The sequence below is a fragment of the Rhinatrema bivittatum genome, chromosome 3 (assembly GCF_901001135.1).
Source record: "Rhinatrema bivittatum chromosome 3, aRhiBiv1.1, whole genome shotgun sequence".
In the NCBI taxonomy this organism is placed as follows: Eukaryota; Metazoa; Chordata; class Amphibia; order Gymnophiona; family Rhinatrematidae; genus Rhinatrema; species Rhinatrema bivittatum.
In genome coordinates, this window is record NC_042617.1 from 19601325 (window position 1) to 19619945 (window position 18621).

General features: G+C 45.1%; 1 long non-coding RNA gene across 1 annotated transcript in view; it reads right to left on the reverse strand.

The window, feature by feature from the left end:
- The window catches only part of LOC115088480, a 41011-nt gene extending 24524 nt beyond the window's left edge, over nucleotides 1-16487 (reverse strand). Inside the window, exons 1-2 of the long non-coding RNA XR_003855783.1 lie at nucleotides 15859-16487; nucleotides 13342-13482 (exon numbers count right to left, since the gene is read on the reverse strand). This is a non-coding gene — a long non-coding RNA (uncharacterized LOC115088480). The remainder of the gene's footprint in view (nucleotides 1-13341; nucleotides 13483-15858) is intronic.
- Nucleotides 16488-18621: the final 2134 nt, after the last annotated feature.

The window sequence follows — 18621 nt, forward strand, 5'->3', positions numbered from 1 at the left end:
AAAAGGGTCACAATCGCCCCGACTAGGACGCGGTCAGCCCGGCCTAGAACTGCGAGGCCATTCACTCTCTTTCACACAACAAGAAACCTATTCCCACTATCGTATGCGTTACTTCTTTTTCCTCTTTTTATGCGCGTGGATTTCGGAATGCAATTCCTACCAAACCACCGCTTGGGGTGTGATCAAAGCCCCCTCGGTCCCCTCACGGATGGACCGGTTATTTGCTACTCTTTTAGCTATTCTTCACTTTTCCCATCATTCCCATAACACTTATGACCTTGGGCAAAGTCATTTCACCACCCCTTCACTTCTAGCGGACAGAAAAACATCTACTGTACCTGAATGTAACTTACTTTGAACTACCAATGAAAAGACCGGAGCTAAATAAAAAAATATGCTTCCAGGAGAGATTTAAAAAAAATAATTTAGAGCAGTTGCAGCTTACGCTAAAAAAGTCATCAAATTATGTGAAATTAGGGATGAGAAGAAGGAAAAATTTCATTTTGGGTGGGGGGGTCCCCACAAATTTCATTTAATTTAATATTTATTTTGTTTACAAAATGAAAAAAACGTAACCCACTTCCAAAACCAGAAAAAGAAGAAATGGGGCGTCTTGAGGCCTCCCGTCCCTACCACCCATCCCTCCCACCTGAAAATATGCTGGGGCCAAAATCCACCCCAGCCCCCACTCACCTGGTCTAGGGGGATCCAATGACGAGAACAAGACCTAGGCCTAGGCTGCAGTGGGTTGCCGCATCCTCGGCCTAGGCCCTATGTAAAGCCCAGGCTTCAAGGCCTGGTCCTGACAACTCGACCTAGGCCTGACACCAGGGCCTAGACTGCATGCCAGAGCCTCAGTCTCAGCTTAGACCCTGGTCTGACGCTGGGGCCCAGTCCAGAAGCTGGGACCCGATGCCAGGGCCCAGTCCAGAGGTCGGCCAGGGCCTGGCCCAGAAGCTGGGTCTGAGTGCCGGTGCCTCGACTTGGACCAGGACTGGAGATTGTAGCACCGTTCTCTTCTTTCGTCTTCTTTTTTAAATTGATGGCGTCTGTTTGGGAGATGCCGGAGTTAATTAACTCTGGTCGCCACATCTCAAAAAAGATACAATTGCGATGGAGAAGGTACAGAGAAGCGTGACCAAAATGATAAGGGGAATGGAACAACTCCCCTATGAGGAAAGGCTGAAGAGGTTAGGACTTTTCAGCTTGGAGAAGAGATGGCTGAGGGGGGATAGGATAGAGGTGTTTAAAATCATGAGAGGTCTAGAACGGGTAGATGTGAATCGGTTATTTACTCTTTCGGATAATAGAAATACTAGGGGGCACTCCATGAAGTTAGCATGTGGCACATTTAAAACTAATCGGAGAAAGTTCTTTTTTACTCAACGCACAATTAAACTCTGGAATTTGTTGCCAGAGGATGTGGTTAGTGCAGTTAGTATAGCTGTGTTTAAAAAAGGATTGGCTAAGTTCTTGGAGGAGAAGTCCATTACCTGCTATTAAGTTCACTTAGAGAATAGCCACTGCCATTAGCAATGGTTACATGGAATAGACTTAGTTTTTGGGTACTTGCCAGGTTCTTATGGCCTGGATTGGCCACTGTTGGAAACAGGATGCTGGGCTTGATGGACCCTTGGTCTGACCCAGGATGGCTTGTTCTTATGTTCTTATGTTCCTTATGGTGCCTCCCTATTCAACAAAGGTCACCATTTTGTTGAATGGCAGTTCTTTTAAACTGAGCTTCCCCAGTAGATGACATTTTAAAAAAGAAGAAAAAAAGGACAATACTATGAAGACTGGGGCTCTGGCTTCTGGCCCTGAGCCGAGGCCAAGGCTCTAGTGTCATGCTTGGGTCTGAGCCAAGGCCCAGGCATCAGGTCCCAGCCTCTGGACTGGATGGACCGGACTTCAGTGTCAAGCCTTGCTCTAGGCCGAGACCCTGGTGTCGGGACCTGGCCCCCTGAGCCGAGATGTTGGATCCTCAATGGATCAGGTAAGTGGGGGCTGGATTTCCCAGCCCTGGTAAAATTTTTGGGGTCTCTGACAAGGGCCTAGCATCGGAGCCAGGTCTAGGCCATGACCTCGGCATCGTGCTTGGGCCTAGGACATGGCCCCTGCTTCGGGCCGCAGCCCATACATAAGTGAGGCCCTGGCCTCGGGCCTAGGCCCGAGGCCTCAGCATCGTGTTCAGGCTTAGGTCAAGGCCCTGGCTTTGGGCCTTGCCTATTCCCTAGGTAAGGCCCTGGTGGTTGACATGTTTTATTTTTTTGATTTCAAAACGATACATGAAACCCAATGAAATTTCATAGGATTATTATTATTTTTTTTTTATTTATGCACTTTTTACAATATTAATCAAGATTACACTTGAAAAGGAAAAGATTAGAGAGGGTTTTACACAAATAAGTATTCCAATTTGATTATACATCCTGAAAAGAGAAACAAAATCTCTAAAATAACCTACTCTCTAACAAAACAAGTCCCCTAATAGGATTTTTAATCATTTTGTTTTCAAAACAAAATGAGACGAAATAGGAAATTTTATTTTATTTCCTATTTCGTTTCTCCCAAATGCCCATACCTAAGGTGTATATTTATAAAAATAACTTGTAAAGATAAGATTTTTCAGTTGTATACAGTAAGGATGTGCATAATTAGAGCCAATATACAAAGTTCTGTGAAATTTAAACCACACACTGCAACGTTCCTGGTTAAATCTCGGACTTAGCTGGACAAACTCTTTTGAATATTAATCTGATTCTGCAGAATGCATGAATTCAAAAGCTTCAAAAGTCAAATAATTCACTCTTGAAATAAAAAATAACTTTGTTTCTACCTTTGTTGATTCTCGTCTACCTTCATCTTCTGCTTGTCTGTCTTCTCCTGGCTCTCTCCCTTTTTGTCTTTCCTCTTTTCTACAACTCTTCCTCCATCTTATCTGGGCCCTCCCTCTCTCATTCTCTCAGTTTCCATCTCCCCTTGCCTCTTTCCAGCCTCTTACCCTCCAACTCCTCCTTTCTCTTCCTAGCTTCTTGCCCTCCACCCCTTCTTCTTCCCATCTCACTCATATCCTCTTCCCCCTTCTTTTTCTCCAGCCCCTCATTTCAGTCTCTCACTCCACTCCCTTGACCTTCTCCTCTTAACCCAATCCCTCTCAAATTACTCAACCTCCATCTTTTTCCGCAGTTCTCCCTCAGTCTGCGTCTGCCACCCCCCTCCAAGCCATCTGCCTCTCCTCCCTCTGCCTGTGTCCTCCCCTGAGCTCTCCCTCTGTCCCCACCAGGCTCTTCCCTGGAGAACCTCCATCTTTCTCCGCCCCCAGCTCCTCCTACAGTGCTGCTGGGGGCTGGAACGAGCATCAGGCTGCATCAGTCATGTGCATTCATGGGAGGTGGGAGATCAGCCCCCCTCCCCCCCGCTTCGGTGGCAGATGGGATCCAGCGATGGGAGCAGGAGAAGAAGACCCTTGGGTCAGCGGTGAAAGGATACGGAGGAACCCTGGTAGGTGACGGAGCAGGCGGTGCAGGGCCTCACCTGCAGCACTAGGGGTGGCGGTGGGGGGCAGAGGAGTAGTGGATACGGGAAGCTGAAGCCTGGCTTCATTCACTCTGTCTCTGTCATACTGCAGCTTGAAGGTGAGTGATAGCAGGGGGAGGGGGGAAGGGAGCATCTCAGACGTCAGAAACACATGCCGGCTTTCTCAATGCTGCCAAACACCTCCTTCGTTTTCCTATTATTTTCCGTCTATGCTCCATTCCTTTGTCTTCTTAATGACGGACGGTTCATATTTGCTTACTTTGCTAGTCCTGTCAGTTATTGCACAGTCAGCGAAACCCAAGCGCTGCCACCTGACGCCATCAGATACCGTCGACAGACGGGTAAAATCGTGAGCAGAAAATGCAGAGCAAGGCAGGAAGCGGGCACAAGGGGCACAGGCGGAGGCTGGGGGCAGGACTCTGGGCAGTGGATGCCCCGTCGCCACCATTCTCCCTGCTTTTGGGTCCGACGGTAAAGAGAAGGCCATGGGGGGGGGGGGGGGCATGTGAACGCAACATATTCTTATGGTCTATCCTCTCCCCTTCTTTGCAGACCTCAGCGTGCTGCCCGCTCCGCGCAGTTTGGAAGGCGTGGGTTCCTTGCAGCTCTCCAGGGACGCTGCTGCTGCTGCTGCTGCTGCGTGGGATCCTCAGGATTCAAAGGGGCTCCCTCAGCTTAACGTTTGGAGTCAGCCCAGCACTGAGGTCTGAACATCCCCCCCCCCTCCCCGCCCCCACCTCCAGCTAAATCGTCGCCCAAAGAAAATTTATCCAGGCAAAAATGAGGCGGTGCCAGGTGCCTTCTGGGGGGGGCAAAGGTTTCGCTTTGTCCAGGTAACGCGGAATGTCAGCACTAGAGATGCGAATCGTTTTTTGTGTTCGTGTCCTTCTTCGTTTTTCGGCCCCGCTGAAAATGTGTTTTTTTTGCGGTTCGTGGGTTTTTTTTTTTTGTGAAAAATCGTTTTTTGAGTTAGTGCCCGCTAACTCCCCGTTAGCGGGCACTAACAAAAACTGATAGATTTTGTTATTTTTTGTTACTTTTTGTTAGTTTGTGTTAGTGCGCATTAACTCCTGTTAGTGCGCACTAATCCAAAAAACACATTTTCGTGAAAAAATGGGAAAATCCGATCATTTTTCGGGGTCCCCGAAACGTGCCGAATTGGACAGTTTCGTTGAAATTTTCCAATTCGGAAAAAACGAATGCACATCTGTAATCAGCACTGCCTGGAGAGAATTACCCAGGTAACTGGTCGGGCAAACAGCAGGCCTCAAATTACCTGGACGACTCTCCCTCCCTCCCAGAAGTCCCTCCTCCTCCTGATCTAACCAAAGTCCTATGGCTGAAGGTCTCCCTCCCGATTCCCCCTTCTTAAATAAAAAAAAAAAAAGAAAGTATTGTAGCCCACAGTCCTTCTTATTCTCAGATTTAAAACTATGCACTGCAGCCCAAAGGCCCCTTCCCATCCCCCTTCTTCTTTAAAGATACAATACATGCACCCCCATCCCCGAGAACCCCCCAAACACCAACCCAAGCCAAATGGGAACAGGACCCGGTCTTGCCTCCTCTTCCCGCTCAGCTAAATATTAAGTGCATGCAGCTCTGCCCGCCACCAGCACTTAGTATTCCTTTATTCACTGCCATTTCCAGGGTTCAGAACTTAGCGATGGTCTTCGCACAAGGGATCAAAAGGTCCCTTCGGGAACCGTGAAGAGAGCAAGTCCCCGTTCAGGACTGAGTGAAGCGGAGAAATGAGCCCTACCTGCCGGTACCTACGATGGGGCTTAGTATTTACCCGGGGGGGGGGGGGGGGGGGAGAGCCTGTTCTCCTTTCTCTTGGATTGAGGGGAGCGTTTGAAGGGAATTGTGGAAGAGGGTAGAAAACCTGGGAAACTGGAGGCTCTAGCCTGTCAGGGAAGGGGGGAATTGGTGTGCCACCGTGGGACAGGGAAGGATGAGTGCTCCATGAAGACATATCTTTCCTAAAAAAGACAGGGAATGGAGAGGAGGGAGGGGGAGGGGACCCGCTGCCCTGGGGAGAGAGAGTCCTGCAGGAGGGAAGTATTGCTGATGTTCAGGGCTTTTTTTTTTTTTTTTTTTAAAAGGATTGAGCCAGTTATTTATTTATTTATTTGTTTATTTATTTAGCATTTTTATATACCGAAGTTCATGTAACAGGTTACAAATCACCTCAGTTAGTGCCTGATTTAAAGCACTAACCAGCAAAGTTTAGCCACGGGAACGCAACTGCACCAAATATAACTTATTAGCTTTTACCCAGCAAGATTCAAGGGAATTTATTCAGCTGAAAACTGAGCGTCTTTCTTTATTCATACAAGCATTTCCACTCTGATTATCCAAAAGTTCTACGTGCATTACAACAACTCAAACATAAAATAGATGCAAACCCATGAAAACATGAGAGTGCACACCAAAAAGGGCATACAAGTAATAAGATAGGAGATAACTGGCTAAAGTGAGTGGGTTATGTAACCAGCGGAGCGGGTCTTTGAATACTGGCTTCTCAAATGCAAAGCTCCTTCCCCTGCCAGCTGAGCTGTCACAACTCTGCAGCCCCCCCAATACTGCAGTCCCCATACACGTGATGTTGTTTCAAAGCCCTCCTGAAAGATGACCTTTTCGGAGAGAAAGTGGGAGCTCTCTTTATTAGTTACCAAGCTTGGGAAGAAGCGAGTCTAACGAGAGAGAGCATTTTCAGTCTCCCCGCTCAACAGGGGGAGTTGGAGACTCTGCTCTCTGAGTGGTTCAGCCCAGTTGGGCAGATTACGCTCCAAACACCGGTGCTCCCTCAGCAGGTGACATGAAAAGCCTGAACATGTAATTCAGATTGGGAAGCCAGGAGTTCTGGATTTCTGCCCCAGAGCTCTAGGCCTCACTTCACCTTTCCTCTCTTTGAAGGGAAAACAATCACAAGAAAGACAGCATGGGTCCTGTGCAAATGCCGACTCGACTCGTCAGTCGTCCTCTCTGTCTCTGGGCTTTCCGCCTCATGGAGGAAACCCTGCCTTGACGCCCAGGAGTCTGCACAACGGAGTCCTTCCAAATCAAGACACAAAATGCCATCTTTTGAAAAGGGCTTTTGGCCAGCTGGCCTACGGGCTTCCCTTGTCCGTACCACTGTTGTCATTTTGAATTGTGAGGCACGGCATGGAAAAAGTAAATAAATCCCAGGGGACGAACATTTGCGATTAATATTCAAAATAACCTCCAAGCTTCTCATTTTGTTTTCCCAAGCATCTTAATAAAACATGATTTTGTTGTACGTTTTGTAAGGAAAATTAAATAAACGTTAGCGGGTTCATGTTTAATACATCACATCTACTTCACTTCTTCTGCTGTTATTTGTTGTTTGGGATGACTGAGTGGCCTCAGATCTACAATTCAGCACCAGCGCTCCTGTGCCCCTTCTCTCCCAAACGCACAAACCCTGTCCTGAACCCCTCTCACCGTCAGCCACAGGCTGAATGTTTGCAATCAAATGTATAAGGCAAAAGTCATTTTATTTTTCCAGCCAGCCAGAAAGCAAAGGATAATGTAACAAAAGCAAGAACATTCCCTTCACTGCAAGATCAAACTCAGCCCCTGGTTTTGAGCTGAGCCTGCCTCTCGCCGTCTGACACGTCTGCAGTAAGTGGCAGTACAACCTCTGCCTTCTGTTTCAACGATTAGATCTGATGATCCGCATGCCTGCTGATGTATAATTCAGAATTCCTGCTCGGGCTGAATTAGGCCGGCATGTGGAGCAATAACGTATGCAAATTGCAGTGGCAGAGTACTTTCTTGAGTGAATCCAACATCCATGGATTCCGCTGCATGGGCCTTGACACTCGGTGATTATGATCATAATAGATTGTAGCAACTTTGCTCCGTGCATGTTTGCCATGTTTTGATATTAGTTGTCAAGGAGGCTGCCATGGAAAAAAAAAAGAGAGAAACATCTCGCTGAAAATGAGCCCAGTCTTGTCTGATGCATAATTCAGGATTTAATGGCAGCGCTGATACCATCCTTCATATTATTTTCCGACCTGCGGGCAAATAGCAATCACTGACACCGTATCCACCACAAATGTTTGTTTGGGATGACCAATACTGCCCTGTAGCCGCCATCTTATCCAAGAGTGCACATATTCCTAATATATTCCTAATAGGATATAAAATAGTTAAGGTTGCAGCTTACCAGTCAGCATTTAAAGTTTCTCATGGACATGCCACAAACTTGTCAAAAATCGTGTCAGTGGTAAGCAGATAGGTCTTCCTTGTAGCACGGAGGTGGCATGGACTCTTGGAAATCTGAATACCATGAGGGGAGAGATATTTGTGAGACAGATGCCAACACCTTGGTAATGCAGGTGTCAAAGCACTTGCCCAAAACGAGTATATCTGTTATAATGGGGACAAAACAACTTCATGTTTAACCATTAATTCTGCTACGCTGGCACATCTTACTGGGAGTGCGCTGCCATTTGCTTCATTTTTAAGATCTAGCCCCCCACCTGCATTAAAAATAGGAAGCCTCCGGATCTGGGTCTGTCTTTCTGCCCCCCCAAGCCAATTAACGTAAGGCACCACTTCCAGCCTCCAGGACACCTCTGACCTCCACCCATCCCAGCCCTCACCTCATCAGCAGGTCTGAAGGTCTTCCAGGGGCAGGAGCAACCTCCATTCATTCCTGCCCCGCAGCTCTGGCTTTTCAGAATGACTGCCGGTCAACCCGAAAGTGGTGCCATTAAGTGCTATGGCAGATCCACTGGATTGTAGATAGTCCGCTAGCCTTTCCTTCAGTAGAATCTCCATCAGTTTTCCCACCACTGAGGTAGGGTTAACCAGTCTATAATTTCCAACCTCCTCTCTGTTACCACTTTTATGAAGAGGGGCACAACAGTCGTTCTGCAGTCCTTGTCTCCAAAGATCTATTGAACAGTTCCTTCAGTGGTCCTGCCAGAACCTCTCTGAGCTTCTCCATCTGGCCCCATGGCTTTGTCGACATTTAACTTTTCTAGTTGCACAGTGTTGTATCTACCCTGATCCCATATATATCCTTGGCAAATATTAGCGGTACTTCTCCAACTCCTTCTTGAAAACTGAATAAAAATGTAAGATTCATGGATCTTTGTTCTTGTGGTGAGGTTGGCTCAACCTACAGGAAGGGCACTGTAGGTCCTCACCAACAGCTGGCAGACCTGGACGAGAGAGAGACTGGTCAGGAGCATCACTTATACGAGCCCCTTTCCCCTTGGCTTAAGCCCTCAGATTCTGGGGGCCAGCAGGTCTTAGGTGAAAATCTCTTAGCAGGAGGCTAGAATGTAGGTCTAGAGTCAAGCTAGAGTCAGAGGCAGGTGGCAGGCAAGAGTGGTTGATGTTCAGGTTGCAGTTGGAGGCAGGCAGAAGGCAAGAGTGGTCAGTGTCCAAGCTGAGATCAAGTCCGGAAGTCAGTCAAAGGACAGGTATGGAGAGTGAGGAGAAGGACAGACAGGGACTGGAGGGGACAAGGCAAGCTGGTCTGGACAGAAGAGGCAGGAACTGGATAAGAAGCAGGAGCAGGAGAGTAGGAATGAAGCAGCAGCTCACTCTACAACCCGTTGCTGAGGAAGTCCTGGGAGGCCCTTCATAGGGCTGAAGTGATGAGATCATCAGTGGAAGCCGTGAGCAGTTTCCCCACCATGGTCTGGCGCGCTTGCGTCTGGAAGAGCATCAGAGAGGAGTGGCAATGGCAGCATCCTGCTGCAAAGAGACAGGCTGGCTGCTTGCAGCGTCGGGTGAGTGGTGCAGCTCGCGGGGCCTACCCTCGAGCAGCGAAACGTAACAAGAAATCCTTATCTTGCCTTCTGCTTTTTCTTTCTCTCTCCCCACACTCAGCTCCTCCTCTCCTCTCAGACCTGCCTTCTTTCACCGACTATGCTTTGAATATGCATTTTTTCATTTTTACTGTGGCACCCCTAGCATCCTCTAAGTCAGCTACAAGGTCTAGCACAGCTCAGCCTCCTCCAGAGGCTGCCTGAGTGGGTGGACCTGTCTTGTATAAGTAAGGATTAGGACAAGAGAAGAATAGCATTTGAGTTCAGCTTTTGAGGAGGGAGGGGCTCTAGTAGTTTTGTTTCAGAGTGAGGCTTAGCCCCCCTCCCTGAGTGCATATTTTGGAGATATTTCTTTTCTGTGCCTCTTGCCAGTCTAGATCTGCCTCTACTTAGAATAAAATGCTTTCTTTATGATTTTTGCTTTTTTTCAAGAGAAGATCACCGAGGTGGACGCCTGGTCATTTTGGTGACGGCAGTTTCCCCTGATCCGGGTGCCGGGACACTGAAGGCCTGACAGAACCCTGTCCAGGAGAGAGACAGATCTGCAGGACAGCGACTCCACTGCACAGAAGATTTTTGCCTGTAAGAGATTTATACTATTTTGGTTTGGCAGGAGGTTCTCCTTGTCCACCTCCTCCTTGCCTGGAGCTGGACTGGAAGGTGCAGTTCCAAACTTTACCACCTGACCCCTCCTTCTGAGAGGTCCATTAACTATAAGGAAGAAGGTGAAGAAATCTGAAGCGCCTCAACAGGATCTTCATCGCCAGGGACACAGGCACAGGCTGCGGACTCGGGAGTTTTCTATGTTCTACGGGGACTCCTGCACAGAGTAGGATTTCCCCCCAAATACTGGACTCTTAGACACTCAGAGCAGGAGTGGTTAGATTTGCATCAGGAACCTGAGCTGGAGACACTTACCCAGCAGAAAGAGAGTCAGCTGTAATTTCATTTACTCAGAACTGGACATTGATTTAACTTCTGGAACAATCATTAAACTATTATTTGAAACCCCCAGTTCTGGGTCCAGTGTATTCGTCCCTGCAGCACTACAGCATCAAAGGCTACGGAGGGAATTACACACAAGTTCTTAAAAAAGCACAGCACCTCCTGGGCCGTAAGCATCAGTTCCCCTCCCCCACACAGAAAGGCCCCACACTCTGGGGATAAAAGGAGGGGAGTGAGGAAAACCAGCGTAGCAGCCCCCGAACTATCAATTGCTTTGTGTGCCCTTGAAGAAAGAGGCCAAGTCCAAGAAAAGGGCTACATTACAATTTTTGAGTGTGAGTTGTATTATGGTTGGGCATTTGATGACGATATAACAGCATGGTATGTAAAGAAACACATTCAGAGCATAAACCGAAACCTAATCCCCAAGAAAGACAAATTACCTTTGTCCAAATGCCCATGATCTCACAGCATGATCCCAAAACCCAATCAGTAAAGTCCTTATAACAAGTCCCATACAGAAAAGCTCCGCAGCAATCAAACCACAGCAGCTGATACACCAGCTACCAAGCAATATCATCATCATCATACAAATATAGCCCGTTCCACCCTCACATTCAAACGAACAACTAGTATTCAGCTGGAAGATCCACCCTTGGTTTCTTACTGAGAAGAACATGCTAACTGGCTGGGGAGGCTCAGAGAGACTTAGCACAATCATAGTAACATATAGGCAGATAAAGATACACGCGTACCCCCCGAAAACCTGCCCCAAGCCCCCCCTGCGCACGCCGAGCCTATGTTGAATAGGCTCGGCGGCACGCGCAAGCCCTGGGACGCGCGTAAGTCCCGAGGCTTTCCTGGGTGGCATGTTGCGGCCGGCGCATCATCGGGGGGTGTTCTGGGGCGGGGCCGTGGGTGTTGTTCCAACCCAGGGGCGTTTCGGGGGCCTGGCCTCCCAAACTGCTCCCGTGCCGGGGAATCGCGCGCGAGTTACGCCTGCCTCGGGCAGGCGTGACTTTTATAAGATTTTATAAGATACGCGCGGCTACGTGCGTATCTTATAAAATTGCGCGAACAAAAGTATGCGCGCGCTGTTTTTGAAAATGTACCCCTCAGTGTGTAAATAGGAAAACTATAGTTATTGTGTCCCAAGGGGACTTAGTGCACACTAACTATAGTTTTCCTATTTATGGACTTAATGAACACTAACTAATTTCCCTAATCTCGGAGTTACTGTGCGCTAACAGGACTTAGCGCGCACTAACTAGAAATGTTAAAAAAGTGTCAATTGGGGAGCAGTTCGTTAGCTAGTGGTATGGTTCTCCTTTCCCATTGGCTGTCTCCTTAGTTACTTGTTTGTGTTGCCAAGGTTGCAAGGTGGTGTTTGTGGGGGGATGGCCAGAGCCTGGTAACAAATGTAAGCAAACAAGTGATTATAATAATACTATCAAGTTCTAGTCAGAATAATAATATGTTTTTCTACCCTTCCTGTCTCTGCTTTGTTTTCTCTCCTTCTCTTTGGATCTGAGTGCTCTTGGTACCAGGGAATCAGTTTCTAATCCACTGGGAGGAAGAGGTGTCTTTCACCTGAGAAGAGCCTGAGGCGTGGAGTCATCTGAGAGGAACGGATCCCTGTCCATTGCCAGAGGAAAGGAGATGAAGGTGTTGTTGAAGAGCTGTTTTTTTTCTAGTGACTCAAGTGTGCTGCACTGAGAGGGCAGCTCCCACTGATACTTTCAGAAGGAGGTCTAAGATATTTAAGAAGACCACAGGAAAGGTATGAGAATTGGAATTTGCTATTTTCTGATTAGACACTTGGGATTGCATTCTAACCATTCCACAGCAGGAGAAGATTGATATATATTTGGGCATTGAAAGAAGGATTATGCTTTATTTAATCTGAGTAATTGAAAGGAGAAGGAGATTGCTTGTTAAGGAATTGGCTTTCATAAATTCAGAGACTTTTACTAGAAGAGTGAGGTCACAATTTATTCATCTTTTTCATTATTGTTCATCAACTTTATTTTAAGTCTAAGTGCTATACAGATTCTTCATTCAGTTTATCAACTATCAGTAAAGGAGCTGAAACCACATTGCCTCTCAGTGTGGAGATTATCAGTGCTTTTTACAGGGACTAGAAAAAGGCTGTATAGGATGGTTAATGCAAAAGGGCCTTGAAGCTATGCCTCCCCCCACAGGGAGCCCTGGGCCTCAGACGTGAAAAGTGTAAGAATAACCAGCACAAAACTACACCTAGTAGATTGATAGCCAGCACACATGACACTAGCACTATGAAGAACTATGAAAATGAAACCTACTGGAAGACCAGCCAGAACAGATGACATCATACTTCAGGAAACGAAATTTAACTGGACTTATTCCCTGCAAATAATAACAAGAGGCTTCTGTCCATAGCAACCAGGCACGTACATACATGCATAAATTTAATGATTGGTCATATGGTAAGAGGCGGGCAAATGCAGACACCTGTTGATTGGCTGAAGGTAACCCTTAAATTACTGTGCAAGCACGTTAGATCTTTGTGCAGGTTTGAGAGTACAACCCTTGCTTTGTATATCTTGCTGCTCCAAAGAAACCACACATTTCTTTTATTAAAACTTCTCACTGATTAGATTACTCAAGCTAGTCTCTACTAGTCTTATTCAGTCCGAGGTTTTACAAAAGCTATTTGTGGAGAGCTGGTTGCAGAATTGGGTCTGTTTTAATTCTATGGGCTTTTGGGGGCAGCATCAGGGTTATATCCCTCCATGTTTGCTAACTGAGACATTGTAACTCACAAATACAGAAGATCGTTGATGTTATATGTTTTATCTATCTAATATTGACTTAAAGATGCATTGATACGACTCCTGTAGATGTTACAAATGGTTCATGTGATTTTTGAAAATGATGCCATCAGTTCGTGGGCAATTTTGTGCAACCCCCTTTTTGAAAGCAGATTGTTCTTTCAGGGCACATGTAAAGGGGTAAACAGAATAAAATAAATAAATACATAAACTGAAATAATAGTTAGAAAACTTACCTGTCCTGTAGCTCCACAAGTAGAGTCCAGAAGGTTCAGTTTTTCTAGTGGCCAGAGTTGTGCCAGAGACAGTGACAGTGGCAGGACGGAGACTGAGGACAACACCCAGTCTTTCTACGAGGGACTGCCAGCCAGGCGGAACTGAAGAAAGAAAAAGAACCCGTGAAAGAAGATGAGGACTGCAGCTACCCAGAAGCAGTGTTGTGTTACCAGTGATCAGCTACTGTTAGTGCTTCTGGCAATGAGCAGAAACTGCACTCAGAATGTAAAGGACTCTGGACTAAGATGGGTGACACCTAATGATGGAAAATATTTCAGGAAGTGACAACAAGCAATGGAGAGAAAGGCAGAGGATGGCAGGAAAAGAATAAACAAATGAAGAAATAAACTGGGAGGATTGAGCCACTATCAATGGTCAGCTGAAATGATTGAGAAAGAGAGAGACTGACACTGCTGACAGAGATCTCCTCCTGAGATGAGAGCTGTATATAAAAAGAAAAAAAAGAAGAAGTTGCTGACCTCCTGCTGCTGTCATTGCTGAGGGTGTCTTATGGCTGATTTAGGTTTTTTTTTTTATCTCTTAGTTTGTTCTGGAAACTGGCGTGGAGCTGCTGGATAGAGGAAGGCAGGTTAGAAAGGAGGGGGGCAGGAACTTCAGTGACGTCATCACTGAGACAAGGATTGCAAGTACTGTGAGGGGGGGGGGGGGGAAGGTTAACAAGTTTAAGTAAAAAGAAGAAAAATAGAAGCTAATAAGCACAAACAGGAAATAATATTCAGGATAAAAAAAGGATACCTATATAATTAAATACAATGAAACTTCTCAGGAAGGAATTTTAGGTTCCTCATTAAACTACACTATTTTAAAACATAAGAAAGTTGATTGGAATCACCCAGCGCATCATCATCAACAAAGTTGCATGCGCACTGGATGATCAGGTTAGGCAGAGATAGCGTTTCCTAGGAGACGCATCACTGGCTTCCCTGGTTACCAGTGAGGAGGCTGGCAAAGGTGTACAGGAGGGAGACAAAGCACAGTGTAGGAATTTAAATTTCACAAAGATTTAAAAGACATTCAGATTAAACAAAAATCAACTGAAGTCAGATACTGCAGGGAAAAATAAAAAGAGAAAGAATAAGCATAGTATAAAGACAAAAATAATCAGCTCTGAGGACTATTTAGCGCTATGATGTCATCAAGTATTGAGACCAAGCAGACAGAAAGGAAAGAGACAAGTTACAGAATCAGAGCAGTTAGTGCCTGAGCATTGACGGAGAAGGACCTGTTAAGCCAGTCTTCTCATATCCAGGCCTAACAAATACAGATAAGTGTAGTTAAAGTACAGTTATAGTGAATGTATGATTGTTAGTAAGTGTAAAGGTGTGTATGATATACATTGTCTGTTTTGAAGCAGTAGTGCAAGGGTTATGAATTATATTTTTTTTTATTATTAGTTAGAATATAAAGTTGAAATAAAACAACAAGTAACATACTTGTAATATGCAGAAGATCCTGAAACAGTGAAGGGAGTCAGTTTTGCTTCCTTTTAAGTTGTTTAAGATTAAGTTTAGGAAGAAGATTTCAAGATAAAAGAAAAGAAAGAAGAACTGGCCAGCAACGAAAAAAAGCAACAATAAAGATAAAAGAAAAGAAGGAAGAAAAACAGATAAGTGACTGTTGCATTGATGAACTCTGATGAACTCTCACATTTAATAGTAATTTCATATTTGGGTTAATTAAAAAATATATAAGTAAAGTGGTAAATATATATATAAAGAGAGTAATAATAATACAATTCTTATTTGTGATTGTATTTTAATACTTCATGGAATTTTAATAATATAAGGAAATAACATATATTAATTATATATAAAGCAAATAATTTCTTTTAAAATAGAAAATATAAATAAAATTGAGAATTGGAATTGTTTTGAATTGGTTATTCCAATTATTTTTAAGCGGTAAATAGTATTTCTGTATTTAACATCTGACTACCTTGCTGCCACACGACTACACTACTCGGCCACAGGAGTCTTCTAACAGAAGTACATTTGCCCGGCTTACACACACAACTAATTTATTACTCTTCGGGGCCGCTCTGGCTAGCACTCCTCCCAGATCCTGAGCTCTCTAACCCGAGGGGGATTCTTTTTATGGGGGGAGACTCCCGTCTGTGGCCTAGACAGTGGCGTGATTTATCCCTTGTGTGTGTTGGTAGCTGAGGCAAGTCCTGGAGAGAGTTGCTGTAATAAAACAGGCAGGGCCAGGCGCTGGGTGTTAAATAATAATTTACTGGTTAGGTAAAGCCAACTTACAAAGTCCCTCTTTAAAGAAGTGTGTGGTTACAGCTGAATGTATTACAGTTAGGATGTCTCATCTTGGGAAGATGTCCTTTTCTTCAGCAGATTGGTCAAGCTTGCCATGGTGATGTAAAATGTGCTTTAAAGCTCTCCCAGTGCCTTACCCGGGATTCCTATGATGGGGTCCCCTTCTAGCATAGCAAAAACCCATCCTACCTCAATCTCCAGTGCAAATCCAAACACAGCCCAGGGTCCTGGTCCCACGTAGGAGGAGATCCGGATGGGGTCTCAATCTTCTTACCAGCTTCCTTTACTTATTTCTGAAAGGTGACTCCTTGGGTTGAAGAATCTGTGGTTCAGGAACCTGCTATACCAGCCTGGATCTCAGTGAGGAGGGGGAGGACTTAAAAAAACTCTCTCACAACAAAAAGGGATAATACTTTCTTTAGATAAAAATCTTCCCAGACTGGAGTTCTGCTGTCTCAGGTGCTTGCCACATTCAAGAGATGAATAGGTCACTGGTCTTCAGCCTCTGTTCCCTGAGTCCAGCCAGTGAGGATGACCTTCTTCAAAGGAGCAGGATTAAACACAGTCCCTTCCAAAATAGGATTCTTCTAGCCTTCAAGCGCCTCACATAGCCAAGCCTGTCACAGGTGCTTGCCTCATTCAGGGGGTGAATGGGCTCACTGGTCTTCAGTCCTGGAGTGGGAGTCCTGCAGGGGCTCAGCACAAAGAGGTCCTTACTGTAACTAAACTCCCAGAGACCCTCTGGCAGGGGGTGCACAGAGAGACTCCCCTCAAAAAGCAAAAACCTGACAAGGCAGGGAGGGAAGAACAGACATCTTTACTGCTCTGTGTCTGCACTGGACTGAAACTAGCCACACCCTAAATCACAAAATGGCTGCTTATGAGCACAAGGAGCGACCAATCCCAGCTCTCCTAGGGTGGGAGGAGGGCGAGGGGGATGGAAAGCTTGAGCAGTGTTAATATCTAGAATGGAATTAAGGGCATATAGTGGCAGACTGGGGGGGGGGGGGCTGCCACATGTGTAAATTTGGATATTCGATGTGGAATATCATGGCATTAGCCTGTGTGGGGAGAAAGATGCCAAGCATATTATTGTGGTGTTGATGTTCTTCTGTATTTGATTCATATCCTTTGGGAGGTTTACTATACTGTAATTGTAACTCAGTTTATTCTGGGCTTTCTGATGGCCAAACCCACACCCAATGTGCATTACAATAGGCCTAATGCCGTATGGGTTTCAACTGCTTTTTTGCAGGATTTACTGAATGGCACCACAGTGCATGAAAATATATTTTTACCTCAGACTGTACTTTGAATATCCTTTTTCATGTAAAATTTATTATTAAATGTATACTGTTTGGTTTTTTTTAATTGGAAATTTTTTATTGAATTTTCAAAAACTATTAACATCGTCAACAGTGTTTAGAAAAATACAGGGAAAAAAAAAGATCAAAATACCAACAGATACCATTATATCTTGTTCAGAAGCGGACACATACTTCTTTTCATGACGACGATAAAACTAGATAACAACATATCTTGTTCACAAGAAAAGAAAAAATTACAGCTCTGAATATCATAAGATAAATAGCGAAGAGCAAGGTTATAATGAGGCAGATTTGAAGAAAATACTTAAAGATATACATAAACCCACTGTTATTCTAAATTAGCCTATCCCCCCTGGGGCACAGTTAGGAGTGTGAGTTTAGATACTCTCGGAGATATGTTGGCTCCACAAAAACATATTTAGCATTCTGATAAATGACAATACATTTACAAGGGTAGCGCAGATTGAATTTAGCGCCCCTTGTTACCACTTCACTTCTCATACTCAAGAACTTTTTTCTTCTTTCCTGGGTAGATTTTACTATATCAGGAAAAACTCTCACTGCCTGACCATGGAATTTCTGAGATACATTTCTGAAGTAAAATCTTAGCACAGTCTCTTTCTGATACGAAAGTAAAAGTTACTAGGAGAGTTGCTCTTGATTCAATTGACATTTCCATAGATTTATCCAGAATCTCAGATAAGTTTAAAGATGAAGGTTGATCTTCCTCGTTTCCTTGTGCCCCTTTTTCCCTGGGATTTCTTACAGATGGTAAATAATAAATTTTAGAAATCGCAGGGATGGCAGCTTCCGGAAATTTCAAAACATTTATCAGGTAACTTTTAAACAGCTCTTTAGGTGGCAGCAATCGTGATTTAGGAAAGATCAGAAATCTTAAGTTGGATCTTCTCATCGCATTTTCCAAAATTTCCATTTTGTTTGTAAATATGGACTCAGATTTAATTAAATTTGTCTGAACTTCTTTTACCACAGTCAATTCCTTTTCAAACTCTTTCATAGAAATTTCCACTGTTGTTATCTTATTCTCAAGAATTTGAGTCTTATTTATATTTTCCTTTAATAACATCGTTAAAGATTTGATGGACTTGTCCATATTCAACAACAACTTCCAAATTTCTTGCAATGTTATTTTTTCTGGTGCAGTTGCCAAACAAATCTCACTAGTATCCAAAACTGTTACTCCTACCTCCAGGGGTTCTCTCTCGGCCTCGTCTGGTTGCAACCTCCTCTGTTCCTCAGCTGTCCGACCCACGGAGCCCTGGATCGAGCTCACCGAATCACTCAGCATATTGCTGGTAATTCTCTGGGCGGCCGTGGTCAGTGGGGTAGTTGGGGCGGGTGGTCTTCCCCAAGAATCCTCTGTTGGTATTGAGGGTCCAGACGGCGGGCTTGGAGTTCTAGGCGCTCCAGGGCTGAGGGATGTCTCCTCGGCCAGGGCAGTCGGCGTCTGCCTCTCGTCGATCCTGCCAGCGGCCCCTCCCTCCGGTCTCAATACAGCGGGTCTCATGAGGACTTCCTCAATCCGCGTTTGTCTTGTTTATGAAGTCGGCGTTGAGGTAACAATTTCTCGGACCCGAGCTTTTCTTTTTGTGTGAGGCATCCC